Consider the following 19,779-nt stretch of genomic DNA (forward strand, 5'->3'; position numbering starts at 1 on the left):
GGCTGCTCATCCACAGCTACCTCTAGAGAGCCTGGCTTCCTAGACATGAATTACACCTCACTAATAGGGGATACCTGGACCTGGTACAAGGTGATAACACCATATGTGCTCACCACACACCAGGCCAGCTTCCTACATTTGTGGTGCAGGGATAAGCACTTGCAATTGCCTTACCACTCTGGCACTAGGTGCTGTCCACAGGAAAGACCATTTACTAACTAGGAGGTACACACTGCACTTACTTTCATGGATCTAGTCTCCTAGGTTTGAGTAAGCTAATGGTCGAGCATAGCCCTTGCTCCAAACATCTTTGGGACTCTAGTAGTTAGAGTAGTTAGGGTCACCTACACCACTCTAGCTAGACAGCATGTCCTCAGTAGAGCACACCTCTCAGGCCCTGGACTCCCAATACAGAGGTCTAACTTTCCAAGAGTTGAGGGAGATGTGTGCTGAGAGAAAACTGAAGACAGGGAGAAATGCCAATAAAAGTCTGCTTCTAGGCCTACTTCTCCAGGCTGACCAGGACCATGCTGGCAGCCAGGAGGAGGAGGAGGAAGAAGTAGAATCTGACCTCCAGTACTAGAAGGAGTAGCTTTAGACACTGAGGAGGGTCAGGATATACCCAGGGAGCATCAGAGAGAAACCTGGGACCATCACAGCCCTGTTGGCAGCACTACAGGTAGTGGGAAGGGGGGGGTCATACCAGTAGGCCCACCTTTGTCCCTAGGGGGCTGGTACAGAGGGTTCCCCAAAGGAGAAACAGATCCTCCTCTGCCCATTCTCATGTCTCCTCAGTATCTGAGGGGACCCTCAGCTCCTCTTCAAGGAAGGATTCCTTAGATAGGAAACTCAGGCATCTGAGGCTGGAGGAGGCCAAGCTGAGGCTGCAGAAGCAACAGCTGGCCCTAGAAAGGAAGGCCTTGGCAGTGGAGATAGAAGGGCAGGGTATGGGGTTAACCCCCCATAGTAACAGCAGTGTCAGGGTCACCAGAGTCAGGGAGGACTCTTTTGACTCTAAAAACTTAAACAAAGTAGTCTCACCTTACAAGGTGGGTAATGACATATACAAGTGGTTCACTCCTTTGGAGAGGCCCTGTAAGGGACAGAGGGTCTCCCTAAGGCAATGGGCAGCAATTATGTGTCTCACCTTCTCTGACAAGGGTAGGGACAGACTCCTCACTGTCAGAGAGAAGATGCAGACAATTACACAGTTTTGAAACCAGCACTGTTAGATGAGTTTGGCCTTACTACTGAACAGTATAGGATCAGGTTCAGAGAGACCAGGAAAAAACCCTCCCAAGATTGGATAGGTTTTGTGGACTGCTCTGTAAAAGCTCTGGAAGGCCGGTTGCATGGAAGCAAAGTTAGTGATTACCAGTGCTTGTATAACCTAATCCTAAGAGAGCACATTTTGAAAAACTGCGTATGGGATCAGCTGCATCAATACCTGGTGGACTCTTATCTGATCTCTCCCCAAGAACTGAGATAGAAGGCAGACAGGTGGTTCCGCACAAGGGTGAGTAGGAAGACTCACACATGGGGTGACCACAAAAAGGAAGCAGGTAAGCATCAAGAGAGAGGTGGGGACAAAGAACAATCAAAAGAGTCTTCATCAACCCCACAAAACCCCTCTGGGGGTGGGAACAAAACCTCTTCCTCCCACCTTAAAAATACTTGGTGCTATATTTGTAAAAACAAAGGCCATAGGCCAGGAGACAGCTCTTGTCCTAAGAAAGGCACCAAGTCCTCCACCACTACTAACCCCCCTTCTAGTGCCACTAACAATAGCAGTAGTGGTGGGACTTCTAACAGTAGTCAGCCCAAGAGTGTAGCTGGGCTCACCTTAGGGACTGTAGTGGGGTCTGGGCTGATTAGAGAGACCACTGAAGCACTGCTAGTCTCTGATGGGGACATTGACATTGCCACCCTTAATGCCTGTCCCCCTAACATGGGTTAGTACAGCCAGCACACCTTGATAAATAGTGTGAGGCTGAGGCCTACAGGGACACAGCTGCCAGTGTCACTATCGTGACTGAAAAACTGGTGTCCCCTGGACAACACCTACTTGGTTATCAGTACCAAGTGACTGATGCTCATAGTAACACTTTGTGCCACCCCATGGCAGTTATTGGTTTCAGCTGGGGGGAGAGGGTTACAGGTCCTAAAAAAGTTGTGATTTCCTCAGACCTATCTGTAGAGTGTCTATTAGGGAATGAATTGGAGACTTCAGCTTGGGCTGGAACTGGAGGCCCATGCAGCAATGCTGGGCATCCCAGGGCATATCTTTGCCCTCACAAGAGCACAGGCTAAGAAGCAAAACGAACAAGGAGCTTTGGAGCCTGAAACAATGTCCCAAGAGCTTCCTAAACCAAAAACCAGGAAGGGTAAGAAAACACCCCTGCTCCAGTCTGCAGTGAGGATTCAACTCCAGAGGGAGAAGAATCTACTCCTTAGGTGGAACCTACACCAGAGAGCTGCAAGCTGACACAGCTGAGCTCATGGGTACAGGGACGCCCGCTAAGGAGGAATTCAGTAGGGAACAACAGACAGCTTGAGGCAGCAAGCTGCAGTTCAAGAGGCAGGGGATATCAGTAGCATCCATGAGGTGTACTAGGAAGACGGTCTCCTATATTCAGAGTCAAGGGACCCCAAACCTGGTGCTACCACTAGGTCAGTGGTCCCTCTTAAGTATGGGGAGTTTCTGTTGACCTTGGCACATGATATACCCCTGGGAGGTCACTTGGGGGCAAAGCAAGACTTGGGACAGGCTTGTCTCTCACCTTCACTGGCCCCACATGTCTAAAGACACAAAGGAGTTTTGTCGCGCCTGTGTCACCTATCAAGCCAGTGGCAAGATAGGTGCCACCCCAGTGGTTTGGGTACCCTTTGAGAGGGTTGGGGTGGATATTTGTGACCCCCTGGACTCTCCAACAGCCTCTGGGAACACATTCATACTGGTCATAGTGGACTATACCACCAGGTACCTAGAGGCCATTCCTCTTAGGACCACTATAGCTCCTGCAGTGGCCAAAGCCCTTCTTGGTATCTTTTCAAGAGTGGGCTTTCCTAAGGAGTCAGTATCAGACAGGGGTGCAAACTTCATATCTGCTGACTTGAAAGCCATGTGGTGTAGCTTATAAGTTCACTACTCCTTTCCACGCCCAAGCACATGGCTTGGTTGAGAGGTTTAATAAAACTCTCAAGGGTATGATAATGGGACTCTCTGAAAAACTCAGAAGGAGACGGGATGTCCTGTTACCATGCCTCCTCTTCGTCAATAGGGAGGTCCTTCAGAAGGGTGTGGGCTACAGCCCCTTTGAACATCTGTTTGGGCACCCTGTTAGAGGGCCCGTCTTCTTGTTAGAGAACGCTGGGAGCAACCTCTCAAGCCTCCTAAGCAAGACATTGTGGATTATGTGCTTGGCCTCAGATCAAGGATGGCTGAGTACATAAAGAGGGCCACTAAAAACCTTCAGGACAGCCAGGACTTGCAAAAACAATGACATGACCAGAAGGCTGTACTGACTGTGTACCAGCCAGGACAGAAAGTGTGGGTCCTGGAGCCTGTGGCTTCATGGGCACTCCAGGGAAAATGGAGTGCTCCCCACACTATTGTGGAGAAGAAAAAAAGGTGAGTTTATCTACTTGGCAAACCTTGGCACTTCCAGAAGCCCCCTCAGGGTGCTTCATGTGAACCTCCCTTAAGCCCTATTATGACAGGTATGATATGACTGCTCATGACATCTGATGAGGGACAAGAAGAAGAGAGTGGCACTCTTCCTGACCTCTTTCTCCCACAGTGCAGCTGATGGCTCAGTTGATGGGGTGTTGTGCTTACTGATTGCCTCTCTGAGTCCCCAAAAGAGGAAACGTCCTGGGACAGTTGTCAGAAATATTCTGCCTGACACCTGCTCAAACCACATGGCGTGAACACACCATTGACACAGGGGGCAGCCTGCCTATTAAAAGCACAATTAACAGGCAACCTAATCATGTCAGAGATTGCATCATGTCTGAAATTCAGAAGATGCTGGATGTAGGAGTCATAGAGCCCTCAGACAGCCCTTGAGCTAGTCCTTTAGTACTTGTCCCAAAACCCCACTCCCAGAATGGAAAAAGGGAGTTGAGGTTTTGTGTGGACTACAGGGGTCTGAACACTGTTACTAAAGCTTCTAGATACACTAGCATCTAACAAGTATCGAAGCACCTTTGATCTGACTGCTTGACATTGGCAGATCAAGTTATCAAAGGATGCTAAACCTAAAGCAGCATTTCCAACCATTGGTGGGCACTATCACTTCACTGTGATGCCCTTTGGGCTGCAAAATGCAACTGCCACATTCCAACGGCTGATGAATACAGTTCTCTAAGGATTGGAAGACTACAGTGGATCTTATCTTGATGATATAGCTGTCGTTAGCTCTACCTGGGAGGATCACCTGGTCCATTTATGGAATGTTTTGGAGGCCCTACAAAAGCAGGCCTCACTATCAAGGCCTCTAAGTGCCAGATAGGGCAGAGGAAGGTGGTATATCTAGGCCACCTGGAAAGTGGAGGCTAGATTCAGCCACCACAGGGGAAAATCCAAACTATTTTGGATTGTACTGCCCCTACTACACATACCCAGGTTAGAGCCTTTTTAGGCCTCCCTGGGTACTATAGGAGGTTCATTAAGAACTATGACTCCATTGAAGCCCATCTTAATGACCTCACCTCCAACAAGATGTCCAAGAAAATGTTATAGACAGCTACCTGCCAAAAAGCTTTTGAGAAACTTAAATAAGCCATGTGCTCTGCTTCTATATTAAGAAGCCCTGACTACTCCAGGAAATTCATAGTACAGACGGATGCTTCTGGTGTAGGGGTTGGGGCAGTACTATCACAACTTAATACAGGGGGCCAGGATCAACCTGTTAACCTGCAAGATTCATCAGTTACGGGACCTCTAATCCCAGCAACCATTAAGGATCAGGCTTATCATGGCCTTTCTCTCCCGTGTCACCGTATGAAGGACAATTGGGACTACTTCTCCTTCACAAAATTGGCACTTTCATGCTACCAACCCTTAATACAACATTGCTCTTCCTTGTGACGGAGTCACCTGACTTTATAACATTTTGGAATCCTTTCGGCAATCTTACAAGTTATAACACTGATTTTTAAGGCCTTGAGAAAGTCCTTGTGATGAAACACGTGTCAGATGTATCACTGTTTCAGCAAGAAATAAAAACCTTAATCAGCTATCACACAGTGTCTCTTGGATCTTACACTTATTTCTACATTTGGAGAGACTGTTCGGACTACTTCGGTGTGCCCTGGTTTTACATTGACTTTGTTCAGGTCTGATTGATTTTTCAATCAGCCCTTGTTTTCACACCCGTGGTGGTTGGGTGGCATACCAGGTTGGCACCCTTGGCACTCGTCTGTGCATTTGTCTTTCTAATACTGTATACATGCTACAAATCAGATGTGCGAACCCTAAGAGCATTAACCACCTACTTTTTGCCTGGCCAGGATCAACCTGTAGCTTTTATAAGCAGAAGGTTGACCCCCAGGGAAAAGCGTTGTTCATCCGTAGAAAGGGAGGCCTTTGCTGTTGTTTGTGCTTTGAAGAAGCGGAGGCCATACTTGTTTGGCACTCACTTCCTTGTTCAAGCAAATCACAAGCCCCTTCTATGGTTAAATCAAATGAAAGGTGAAAACCCCACACTTCTGAGGTTGTCCATATCCCTACAGGGATTCCATCTAGTATAACATTGAAGTTCATGTTATAACATATTGTAACTTTCAGACATGAGTCCAAGATGCAGACTAGAACTGATTTAATGCTGTATAGATGATGAAACCTGGATTGAGAGGGGTCAAGAAAGTCAAAAAAGACAAAAGCCTGGAGTTGAACGCTTGTTTTTTTATAGACTTAGATGGGCAGGGCAACACGAGAGATGAGCTGGTATGTCTGGAATCAAAGACAAAGCACACAGAGTGATGGCATTTATATGGTACAAGTCATTCTGGAGAGAATCTGTCTGGAAACCTTGTTTTCAAAGTTTGGACATGGCTAATTCGAGCACAAGGTGCTTAAGTAACAAATGTTTCAGTTACCTTTAAATGCGGTGCTGGAAGGTATTTTCAGGTAGTTTTGTCCGTCTTGTCAATAATCAGTTATTGTAACATCCTGTCCTTTGGTACGCCAAAACTGTCACTTGTACAACTTCAGAGGAATTGATGTTCAATTAATAAGCAGGTTATGAAAATTTAACCATGTAACTTCGACAAGACTCCATCTTCATCTGTCTAATTAGAGGGCAGCAGAACTTCACCCAGAGCGTTTCTCTATAAACAAGCTGAGGGGCGACTCGTCTTGGGTCATGATTCTGCTTTATTGTAGACATTTGTGGCTCTTCCTATCACCCAGAAGGGTATCCTGGCACAAAGGGAGTCAGTGGCTGTTATCAGCGCAAGAGGTAGCAAGAGGTTCAAGATCAGAACACAAAGGTTTTCCGTGATTTGCCAAAGGCTCAGTGATCATAAAGTGACCAAACAGAGGGAGGAAGGGAATTCCATGTGTTGGTGGCAAGATAAGAAAATATGGCACATTTTAGGAGGAGTGTAGTGGGAAGAATATCATAAATAATGAAAAGGACAATAAGTAAGGAAACTGTGTTGTAGATAGTTGGAGGCATGGCAAGCCTTAAAATGATGCATTGGGAAAGAGGAAGCCAATGAAGAGAGGAATAGAATGATGATGGTACAGCGGCGGTTCCTCCGCTATGGAAGAGGAGCCTCACCCTCCCCCCCACCCACCAGCAGCAGAAGCTGCAAAACTTAAAAAATAATAAACAATCGTTTTATTTTTAAAGCGACGGGGCCATGGGGGATGACAGGGACGGAGGGGTAGTGCAGTGCACTCCCTTCAGTGCACGTGTGTGTTTGGTCGGCCGTCTCAGGCCGGCCAAACACACATGCGCACTGAGCTCTCTCCAACCCGGCACAGTGTTGCCAGGTTGGAGGCAGCAGGCTCAGGCTCCCAGCCAGTCCTAATGCTGCTTTCATGACCACAGGGCAGGCTGGGAGCCTTTACCTGCAAGTGGCGCCAGACGAGCAGCACGGCAGTGGGAAGTGATGTAAGTTCTTTTTTTAAATGTAATGTTTTGTTTTGTCCCCTCCTGCCCCCAACCACGTGCCGCCCCACCCCTTTACCACTTCGCAAGCCGCGACCGCCTCAGGACACAGGTTGATCTTAAGAGAATTGGCACTAGGTCAGCACTAGGGAGATCAATGGTAAAGAACATGTTGAATGATTTGTAACATGAACTACATTTTTAGAAAGTCCTGATGCGAATCAAGTAGAAGTATAAAGCCATAAATGTATGCTCTACGTTAATGTAAAGGGCAGACAATTATAGTCTAAATGGATTCTGAATTCATATAAAAGAAGTATGGGTAGTGCAGAGTACTAAATATGGGTATCATTTAACATTCAGCAACCATCTTTCATTTGGCTAATTAATGCACTAACTGGAAGTCTTCTCTTCATAGCGAGGCTGGTTCTCGTACTTGGCACCCGAGATCTAATTTTCAAAATTAGTGTGGACATAGTGAAGTGCCAACCTCCCTGTTTAGATACAATTCAAGGGCACTTACACCCAGTTTAAGTGTTTCACATGATCACTTTCCTGCACGCCCTACTTAGAGCATTAAAAAATGCCACCACAGTAACTTAGTTCTAGAAAAGTTTGACTATGATTATAAATGTCTTGGGAAGCCCCTTTACCTCTCCTCTACTTCTGATTTTTAAGATCACAGAGTCAACTCAAAAGTGGAGTGCTGAAGCTTTCTATTTTTTTTTCAGTTGCTGCCACTTCTCTTGTTAATTAACCTGGGCAGGAGAAAGACACTTATTAGAGATATGAATTCATAGGGGGCAGAGATTTCCCATGTCTTTGATGTGGGAAGAAATCATGTTACACATTAGTGGGTATGTGTGTCACTAGAACATGCAAAAGAGTGAGGTTCAGACTACGGGCCTGATTAGGATTACCTTGTTAAATTCTGTCTCATGTGCAAACCCCTGTTTATGCAAAAGTTGGAATAGTGAATTGTAAGAATTTTAGCGCAACCCATACTTATGGAATGTGTTAAATAACTCAACATTGGTTACATTTCGGCAGGCCCAAATTTAACCAGGAAAACCATTTGGTATGTATCATATAATCTTGATTCTGGTGCATTAAACACCAAAATCTTCATATTATTCACCAACAACTTGTAATAGGTGGTGTTTATCTCACTTGGTTAATAATGTTCCGAGTGGTATCGTTATTTACCAGGTGCAATAAATAGCAGCTATACTCGTAGGGAGGCGTAGGCCTTTGACGCACTCCCAGGTTTTCAGATCCTTGTAGATCTGGGAATGCATCAAAATCCATGGGTGTTGCGTAGGAACACCAACCCCAACACCCATCTAACGCCTCTTTGATGCAGAGTAAGGCAACACAGCGACTTGCCTTGCATTGCCTTACTCTATATCTACAAGGCCATGAAAAGCCATGCACTTTACGTGGCCTTGTAGATACGGGTCTGCAGCCTGCGCTGCCAGTGCGTCACAAAAAGTGATGCTCTGGAGGTATGAGCCACTTATAAATATGCCCCCTGGTCTCCTGGACTCTGGAAAATCCGTAGACTGAACTTCAGATCTAAACCCAACTTCATGAGGTCCAGGACACTTTCGAAAGCTAAGCTATTCAGATTTGCCTTCAGCGGAACTCAACACACAACAGGGACTGGGATCAATGAGGTTTGGACAGTTAATAATCTGTCCTACCAACTCTAACTCCTTGCCATAAAGTTATATTCCTGCATGGCTCTCTCAAGAATCCTCAAATGGGCAAAAGGAGACACGTTGCACTTTATTAATTTCTTTACAATTTTAAAAAGTGACTTATTAAAATTATGCTTACATTCTCGGAACTGAGGCTTAAAAGATCAGGTCTGTGATTAAATACTGCATGAGGGCTTTTGAAGTCCTTTGATGGCTTCTTACATCATCATCAACCCAAACTCACTTTTACCCATAGTAATTTTGGTACTTCCTCAACAAATTCATCCATTCTAATTCGGTCTCCCACTGATGCATGCTCATCTATCATTTACCACCAAACACACTTTTCATCCTACCAGCACTCTTTCCTTGCCTCTCATTCTGTTCTCTTTCTTTAACATCAAATTTTTTTCAACTGCTTGTTGTGTACTTCTTTCTTGCTCTGTTCCATTGTTTTTAAGTACCGTTTGCTTCATGACCCATTCTCATACTAATGAAGTTATAGCATAAGCCCAGGTCGGTTAAACTTAATAATAATACTACATAAGGACCAGAATGAAAAGTAAATTCAGAACTGCTCTGGCAAAAACTTTCAACCCATTTCCGGAATGAAAGAGACAAGGTATTAGATGCTGCAAAAAACATAAAAACTAGAAGCGTGGCATGTAGAAAAGGAGAGCCTAGTCCCATTTTTGTACCCTGAGTAGGACAAGAATGCATGCTATATGCTAAAACACTGCAGGGTTAGATTTTAGGATCTTAAAATGTGATGTTGTGGGGGCGTGGTTTGGGGTGTGAAGATGGCGGTCGCACTCTGAGAGTGCTCTGGACCCCTCCGCCGCCATCTATGCTGCTGTGAGACCCGCTGGACCAGTCTTACTGGCCCGCCTCATCCGGGGAGGTCTGTGGACTGGGGGAGGGCATGGTGTGTCCCCTTCAATGCTTCAGGCCCGACTTGGCAGATGAGGCCGAGAGGCAAAATGGCAGAGGCCGACACCCACTGAACTCTCCTGAAATCCTAAGCTGCGCTGCCCCTTCGCCCTGTGGCTGCATCCTGGGTCCTCCAGGCTTGAATCCTGCTGCAGCACTTACTTGGGCCCTGTGGACGAGGAACCATTGATCCAGCAATCCAGATAGCCTGAGGCGGCGGTGGCCCGCCGTACTTGCATCTGTCCTGAGGTGCTGAGGGGCAGGCCACTCAGCCCGGGATGGCCCCGGGCAACGCTGATCCTGTAGCAGCCGCGGCCACCCCCAAGGGGCTGTCTGTGAGTGTGGTGTGGCTGATAGCTGTTGCGGTGGGATCCAAGGCCCCATGGAGGACGCTGCGAGCAGCTGACCCACACCTGTCCCAGGGCGCTGAGGGGGCGGGCCACCTGGACGAACCCTGAGCAGCGCTGACCCTGTGGCAGGTGCGCCTCCCTGGAGGAGTTACTGGGGGTGTGAGTGCGGTGTGCTGCCTGCCGGCCGCTCCTGCTGCCTCTGGGACTAGAGTCCCATGCGGGGGGCGCAGCTCTGCTGACCTGTAACTGGGCCCCCTGCTTTTCCCCTTGCTGGGATTGGGCGGGGTTGAGCTGTGGTGTGCATTTTAACTGCAGACCTGGAGCCTGGAGCACCGGGGCCATACTCGGCTTGGACTGCCTTTCCCTTCCTTTCTGATCGCCGCTGCTGCCCCCATGGGGGATTTATTGGGGGTGCGATGTGTGCCGCCTACTGACCATCCCTGCTGCCTTGCCTTACGACCTCTGCTGGGGGTACTGCTGCCTCGTTGGCCTGTAATCGGGCCCCCATTGCTATCCCTAACTAGGGTCGGGCAGAGGAGAGCTGCGCAGCTGGTGCCCTGGTCCGGGCTTAGCTTGTGCAGCCTGTCCCTTCCTCGGTGTTGGCCGCAGTCACTCTCCCAGCCTTCCTCTATTGACAATACTGACCTTAATGTGCAGATCCCGGCACTACACACTGAGGGTGGGGCTCCCCTACGCTCCAACTGACAGGCGGCCTGAGTTGGCGTAGACCTGTGTTGTCCCGGAGGGACCCTGCTAGTGATCCCTCTTCCCCCATTGACTGCCTGGCTACTGTCTGCAGTGCTCTACAGTGGGCGTCCCAACTTGCACTACGATGTGTGTGGCCCCTCTGGAGTTGACGTGGATGGGACGGGAGCCAGGGATGTAGGGTTGGAGCATCGCACCTTCACCTCCCCCTTTATAAGAGCGATTGCACCCCGACTGAACTCCTACATGCATATTCCTCCTTGTACAAGTAGTGGCCCGTGGTGACCTCCTTTGACACTACACATATATAAGCTTTCAAGCCATGGGGAAGGATGAGCAGGCAAAATTATCCTATTCCCAAATCCGCATTGACTGATTTCTTAACTTCCAAGATTGTGATAGAATCCTACGAGAGTCCCAGCTACACGCTGAGATCCACTTCCAGAGCTCGAAGATTCTGATATTCTGATATTCCCAGATTACTCTTGCGAAGTTCAGGCCAAGCAACTTCTTCGATATGCCCGAGGCTGTGCGGGAGTGGGCTACGGAGGAGCGATTGCTCAGGGGACACACTGGAGCGCCCCCCTCCTCCCATTGGGCCTCGGCCCATGTGCCTGGGGCATCTGTTGAGGGAACTCACCGGCAGACGGTGAAGGACTCAGCCTGCCTCGCAATCCGTCAGTCTCAGCTCTCCTACCCCGCCAACCTCGCGGAGGGAGGATGCTTCTCAAGACCTAGCACTGCGAGATCAGACGCCCCCACTGGGAGGCGAGAGACTGGATCAAACACCACCAATCTAGCTGACCTCTTGGGTTTGAAGTGAGATCTGGGCAGGTTCATCACAGTGGCATGCATGAGATCCGATCTCCTGGAGGGGAACACCACTCCTTACCATATTCTTTCTTTTCTTCCTCTGGAGTAATTTTTGTGATTTGCTTACAGGACAACAGATGCTTCTTCAGTTGGGAGAGGAAGTATGGGGAGAGGGGATTTGGAGTGTGTTATTCATTGCATTGTTGTGTTGTTGAAAGGTTGTTTGCTTTGTGCTTTGATGTCACACAGGCGTGTAAGGTCGTGGATTGTTCTGATCCCCACACAAACACAAGCTCCATCTTACGTAGCAGCCCCACCTAACGAGCACCCGGCGCTCCCAGTCATGTGGAATTTCCCAAAAGGATTTCTTTTCTCAGGCGCCCCATGATACCCTCCACTGTAGTCTTTTGGAATGTTAATGGGCTCTTAGATAACATTAAACAGGGACGGTGCTAAGTCACGTGCACGGGCTTCACCCTTCTATCCTGTTTCTTCAGGAGACACACTTAATGGAGACCTCATGCCCATTCCTTGCTCGCTACAGCTTTGATTGTGTCTACCATGCAAGATTTGCACGTGGTGTCAGAGGGGTCACAATACTCCTACACAGTGACTACTCTCTGGTGGTACAGAAGACAGATCCTCAGGGGACATTTCTTGCACTGACAGGCCGGATAGATAGTCATTCTATTAACCTACTTAGAATGCCCCTCTACGGCGCTTGCCCCATTTTTTTCCATGCACACAGAATTACTTGCTCAGATGCCCTTGGGTTCCACCATCATCGCCGGCGACATGAATCCAGTCCCAGATCTGGGCTTAGACATCAATGGCCCCCATCAGAGGCCCGTTGCAGACATGCCGTATCCCTCATGAAATGGGTAGGGAGTCCTGGCCTTTGTGATGTATGGCAGACCTGGTATCCTCGCTCCTGACAGTATACTCACACCTCTGCAGCACATCACACACATGCTCGCATAGACATGATCCTTATGCCTGCTACTGATCTATACTTAGTCACCCAGGCACAGATACTTGCCCACGGGGTCTCAGATCATGCCTCGACTCTCCTGACTAATGGCCACTCTGATTGTAGTCAGTGGCCCATGTGGCATCTCAACGCGTAGTCCCTACAGGACAAGACCTATTCTACTAGCCTCTGCAAGGAGATTGAACGCCTCTACAAGGAGATTGAACACTATTTCAGAGATGTTCAGTCTAACCTCACGATCGGGCTGCGGGCAAGGCTACCATCTGTGGTCACGGCAAGGCCCTTGTGCGATGCTGGGAGAAGGAAAAACAAGCATGTATAACATGCCTTGAAGCTCAAGCGCTCCAATTGGAGCACAAATCAGTAAAGGGGGAGGGTCGCTGACCGTGCTTTGAGATAGCAAGGGAGGAAATCAGGACTTACTCACTAGAGGAAGCAAGACAAATCTGGTGAGCCTCGCAGGCGCGCTTTTATGGGTGGGCGGACAAGAACAGTAAATTGTTTTACAGACTGACTATCAGACTGCGGGCGGGGAGGGTGATCCCTGAGATAGCGGATGGAACTGGGACAATCCATACGTCTCCCCAAGACATAGCATCTTGTCACGCCGCGCACAAGCCGCGGGAAAAGCCGCAAGACTGGTCAGGGTTCGCGGCACTCGCCGGGCCCCCTTCTTTCAGTTCTGCCGCAAAGGCAGACGCAGCAGGGCTTGAGACCCCGAGTGGGTTTCAGGCCTGCTGCGCATAGCGCATTTAGTGCGCTTTACATTTCAGACTATTTAATATAAACATCTGCTCACCACTTACCAGTATCTACAGGTAAAAGCCGAATACTTGCACATGGTGGTGTTTTTATGCCTGCCTTTTCCCTTAACCAGCATGCTGCCCACTTCCTCTCTTCCCAGCATGCATTGTTTCTCTTTGTTTGGACGCATGTACTTTATTCACTATTATACTCTTTTCCCCAATCCAAGATGGTGGTGTTTCTACTTCCTGTTTCCTACTTCCTGTTTAGGGGTATATAAGGGGAATTCAGCTGCTTGTTCATTGCGTTGCAACACTCCTTTGGTGGTAGTCACGCTCCGGCTGGTTTCTTCTTGTGAATCCAGTATTTCCTGACCTGTCTTTGTCTCCAGTCTTCCTGTACCCTCGGATCTTCAGCTCTAACGCCTTGGTGTCCTCCTTCTGTTTCAGGGAGTTCCTCTTGGAGGTTTTTTACCCTATTGGGGTTTTTCCTCTGGGACTCCTTCTGGAGGGGACGGACTGTAGTGGCTTGCTATTGTCAAACAGCACCGTGGCTACCGGAAGGGGTCGCCCCTACCTCGGCCAGAGCAGAACCTGCCGGAACCGGGGTCGTTCCCCAAACCTCATCAACTTCGACGGTAAGCCCATTGAAAACCGTGACACATCTATCTTCACCCAATATTATGCTGCATTATACACAGCGGTGGCTAGACCATTCAGCTAACGTTAGGTGCCACTCTTGAATGAGACAGATATGCCTTGTTTGCTGGTCTCTGTTGGCAAAAGTCTAGATGAGGTATAACCATAGAGGAGACTGGTGAGGCTATTGGGGCCCTGAAGTCCGGCAAAACTCCCAGCCCAGATATCCTGCAGCATACTATTCTTGATTCAAACATATACTGATACCCCAACTCCATGGCCTATATACAGAGGCCCTGGAGAGAGGCGCCCTTCCTCACGATCATGCCACAATAGTGGCCCTTCCAAAGTCTCACCCCACCTCAGTGGCCTGTGCAGAATACCAACCAATATCACTAATAAATGAACAAAATTAAAATATATGCCACTATATTGGCCACCCCATAGGGGGAATGGTCCTGCACCACTCAGTCCACCAGGATCAATGTGGTTTCATGCCAACCTGTAGCACCATGCATTGTCTGCGAAAGCCGCATGTTGCCCTGGGGCACCAGCACATGCTCCCCTCTCTGCTGGCCCTTTTATTAATTGATTTCGAAAAGGCATTTGATGCAGTAGACTTGGGGTACTTAGAACTTGTTCTTCAAAAAGTGGGCTTAGGGGGTTCTTTCTGCCGCATGATACAGATTCTATACCAAACACCGAGAGCTCGTGTTCTGGTGAATGAGGTGCTCTCTTAGGCCTTCCCCATTGGGAAAGGTATGAGGCATGGCTGTCCTCTGTCCCCACTCCTCTTAGCCCTAGCCATAGAGCCACTAGCGAATTTGATTTGCAGAAATGCCTCCCTTACGGAATGGCAATGGACGGAGGGAAGAATATTGCATTGCACTCTACGCTGACAATGTGTTACTATACTTCTCACCTCTGGCAGTGAGTGGACCCAGATGTCTCCAACTGCTATGCATATTTGGAGAGGCTACTGGTCCACCTCTCGGGCTCCCGAGACCTTGTTGATTGGCAATCGAATATTCCCACCCGGTGCCTTAGTTTTACCTTCCTGTGTGTTAGAGTTATGCTGGATTCTGCCCTGACCGGAGCCCTTCATCTCACCCCACTTACACATAAGGTGTAGGCTGACCTGGGTAAACGACAAGGATTGCCGCTGAATGTTATGAGTCGATTAGCACTTTATAAGATGCTAATTTTGCCCAGCTTCCTTTATATACTTTAATACCTCCCCATTCAGCTCTTCCTCCACTCGTTTTTGGAAACGGACATGTCGGCCGCTCCATCATTTGGCAAAATGGCAGGCGACACCTCTCCTGTGGTACATGCCAACGAGGTACATATGACGGTGGCCTAGGTATGTCCAACTAATATTTCTATTATCTAGCTATTCAGGTACTCACCATTAACAAGTGGCACACAGGGGTACAGGGATGATCCAGCCTACCGGTTGGAACTCTCCATGATGGGGTTTTCACGCATTTGGATATGTTGTATGGCAGTCCCATATCTAAAACCATTCCAGAGGTGACTAGTTAGGCCCTCCAAAATACAATAAGGTGTGGGCCAGGTAGATAGGAGCCGCATGATTATGACTGTCTTGTATATTTATTGTGGGTTGTTGAAGTGGTAATATATTGTGATGTCACAAATTGCTCTCTTTTGTAATGTGACAGTTGCTGTGCACATAAATCAATAAAGTTGGTTATCAAACAAAATGTGATGTTGTGATAGTCTGCCACAATATCGACTCAAAAATCTCATTTGACCATAATATTGTGGTCAGAATCTAAGGACTACAAAAATATAATGGACCACATTATCGAGGCTAAATATATTGTTTTTAAGTGGTTCATTATTATACTGAAGTTTAAAATATTGCTTACCTTAATATTGTTTCATGTTATGGTGAATAATTATATTCTTTTATATTTTAATTTTGTGGGAAAGGTGACACCATCACCTTTCCCACAAACCATTTAAAACCTTGATGTGAGGCTTCCATATGAATGAGCAAGCATGTTTGCAAACATGAAGAATTAACATAAAACCTCTAGTGCAAAATTTAACACATCAAAAGTCCATTAGATATGTGTTGCAAAAGAATATGAGAAACAGTTCAATAAAGACTTTTCTCAAGAGACAGATATAAAGCGGAAGACATTTCTTACCATGAGGATAAGGGTGCAAAATGGGAACATAACATTTGCTTTTTTCGATCCAGCCAGGGGCGACTCCTCCATAAGGGCAGAGGAGAGTGCCCCCCCCCGACAGTAGCAGCAGCTGCAAACATTTTCACAGCACTCCCCCTCAGAGAGCATGTGTGTTTGGCCGGCCGTCCTGGGCCGGCCAAACACATGTGCACAGGGCACTCTCCAGCCCAGCAACAGAGTCCATTAAATGGACAGAGTTGCTGGGCTGGAGAGAGCATGCACAGGCTCTTAGTCTGCCCGGGAGCGCTCCCAGCCAATCCTAATGCTGCTCTAAGCAGCGTCAGGATTGGCGCAGGACAGGCTGGAAGCCTGAGCCTGCCTGCAGCGAGGAGACGGAGGACTGGAGCAGCGTGCAGCAGTAAGGTAAGTGATTTTTTTTAAATGAGCTTTTATTTAATTTAATTCTTCTCCCTCCCTCAAGCATGCGCCGCCCCTTCTAATTAGCGCAAGCCGCAACTAGATCAAGCAGTAATAACTGCCACAGTGGATGACAAGAGAGCTAACATATTGGGACCTGATTAACTTCCTGCAGCGCATGACGTTCAAATGGATACTGTTGCCATGCCGCTCACTATCAGCAGTACTGAACGATTCAAACACTGGAGTCTGAGATACCCCCTGCAAAGAATTTCCAGCCCCTCTGGAGAAACGCACAGACCTCAACACCCATACAGAGAAAGTTTGAGCAAAATGGTAGGGACACTGCAATGGAGGTATAAATCATGCTCCCCCTTGGAGTAACGCTGCAGTAGGTGACACTAGGGAACTCAAAAACGTAATCCTTAATAACACTGAAAACGTGGTCCATAAATAGTGCAGGGACATATGCATTCTTGTATTGCACTAACTTTGGCATATTACAGTTATGCTGTTAGCATACTCTCATTGTTCTCAATTATTAGATGGTTACAATACGGAGACAACTAGAGTGGGTGATTGAGAGGATAACAGAGATTAACACATTTCACAGGGTCAATGAATTGGTTGCCAGGTCTTGATGACATGGATGATGGAACTTGAGCCCAGAAGAGATACAATTTGAAACAGACAGTGAGTATTCCCACAATTCACATACATCACACCTTTACTAAGGTTGCAACCCTATTTGATCATATGTCCCATAGGTGACACGGCCCCAGACACCCCAACACACTGTCTTATAGTTCCCATTACCACTTAAGGTATTTTGTTTGTCCCTGGGTAACAGCCCAGCTGGATGTGTTGGAACATTCTTCTGTTACTAATAGTTAAAAGTTAAAGTAAGAAGTTGAAGTTGGAGTGAAAGTAATGGTGGCCGCCACAAATCTCAAGGGGAGGGGCTGTTTTGGGGTGCAGGGACAGGGGGTGAAATAATTTTTTTTTTAAAAAACACCATTCTCGACGATGGCCGCTTCACTCCAGCAGTCCCTGGGACACCAGCACAAGTTCCCCATGCAATCCCGGTGGTGCTCTCATGCTACACCTAGCAAGAGAGCAGCATCAGGATTGGTCTGAGCGGCTTGGTCTGCCTCTCAGACACTGCATGGGAGTCTATGCAGTTTCTCCAACCCGGCTGTGTATCACAGGTGGGTTGGAGAAACCCAAGTGCGCATGTATGTTTGGCCCCCTCAAGACAGACAGCCAACCACACATTCACACTTAAGTGCACTCCACTCGCCCAACCCTCTCCCTCTTCCCATGGCCCAGCCCACCCCCCTCCCTGCATACGCTGCTGGCTGAGCCAGCAGCTGCAAAAATAAAACAATGGTAAACTATTGTTTTATTTTTCAGCTGCTGGCTGGGCCTGAGGGGGCGATGCTCCTTCGGGATTGTGAAGGAGCTGCCCCTGAGTGAAAGTGCTGTATACACAGAGCACAACCCATAAAAGCCAATTTAGGAATTTCTAAAGCTAGCACCGTATCTCCTGGTAAGTGGATCCCACATTCACTTTTCTTTAATTGTCAGAGTAATAGGGAAATAGGCGCTCCTCTAACTTACTTGAATAAAATGACCTTCAATTTCCACCCACAGTTTCTGAGACAGGAAAAGCCATACCCATTAGTGTTAACTGTAGACTCATTAAATGGACAGGGCCCATGAGCATTAAAGCTATGTTAAAGGGAAAAAGACGCTACCATATTTCAATGATAAATGCACTGTTATAGCATTAGTTCACAAGAAGAATGACAAACTGAAGCAGGATTGGGTGGGCAGAACAATCAGTAAATGTAGGACCCACTCCGAAACTTTCACACCACAGCAGATAGTTGCATCCCAACCAGAAATGTGGAGTGGCCATACCAATTTGAAAAACTCCTCCCCACAAAATTGCTTCATTTGCAAATAGACCCAGAGGGACTATGGCCCTCATTATGACATTGGTGTTTTTTCCGAAGACCACCACGGTGAAGGCTGCCAAAAGACCACTGCGGAGGTGGGAATCCGCCTGCCAGGTAATGACACACAAACACAAAACCAACAGAAACCAGCCACAACAACAAATCCACCAGACCCAACGGAGGCGACAAATTGTTGGAACCATCACCCTCTTAGCTACGCCAGCAACACACGGCCCTCCAAATAATGGACCACAAATCACCACAGCAGACACTCAGGTGGGAAGACAACACCCAACCCACAGGGAAAGTCAGAAATTCTGAATTCTGAATATGTGACAGACAATGTCTGTAACAAGTCACTTACATGTCTATAGGTGCCCCAGCCAATGTCAGCGGCGAGCATGGGTCAGGGCAACCCAGTCCTCCAACAGAAGATGCCCTCAGTGATGACAGCAACTTTGGATGTGCCGATCTGGATGATCTCCCTGTCCCATCTGGGACCACTGGCCAGTCAGCTTCCACATCCCACACCCAGTCTACCACAGGGCCCCCCCATCTGACTCCAACACCACAGCAGCCACCCAACGTCCACAAACCTCTGTCTCCAGAACACCACGATCAATTGTGTGCTCACCTGTACAGGGACCAGAGTCGACACCACAAAGGCAAGACGATGAAGGTCCTGGTATAAGTAGGAGTGGGCACACCGTTCAGGGGACAGGGCCAGTGGGAGGTCAGCTGTGCGCCAGGGGGAGGCCAAACCCAGGGAACCAACTGCCCAGAAGGCACTCACGCATGTCCTGGGGGACTACCAACAATCCCAGGACAGGAAGGGGTGGGTGATTACCATCTTGAGGAGAATCAGCAGCTGCAGGGGGTACACCACCAGGAGGCCATGCAGCAGTTCCAGGGCCTAAATGCCAACATGGCCTCCATTGCAGGGGTGCTGGGTGACATGGCCAACACGATGCGTGAGAACGGAGCACACCAGCAGGCCCCTTCCACTAGCCAATCTACACACCAGCCAACAACATCTGCTGCAGCTAGTGGACAGGAGGACCTGCCACACCACTCACAGGCCACTGGCACCCCTCCCTCTGCAGAAGGTGAACCACCCCGGGAAAATTCCCTGCGACCCAGACAGACACCAGAGACTGTTGCCAAGACCAAAACCACCGACAGGAAATGAGCTCCTCCAGAATGTCTCCCTTGTGTGCCACTGAGTCACCTTGTTCACTTTGGACTGCCAT

This window comes from Pleurodeles waltl, chromosome 1_1 (assembly GCF_031143425.1).
Source record: "Pleurodeles waltl isolate 20211129_DDA chromosome 1_1, aPleWal1.hap1.20221129, whole genome shotgun sequence".
In the NCBI taxonomy this organism is placed as follows: domain Eukaryota; kingdom Metazoa; phylum Chordata; class Amphibia; order Caudata; family Salamandridae; genus Pleurodeles; species Pleurodeles waltl.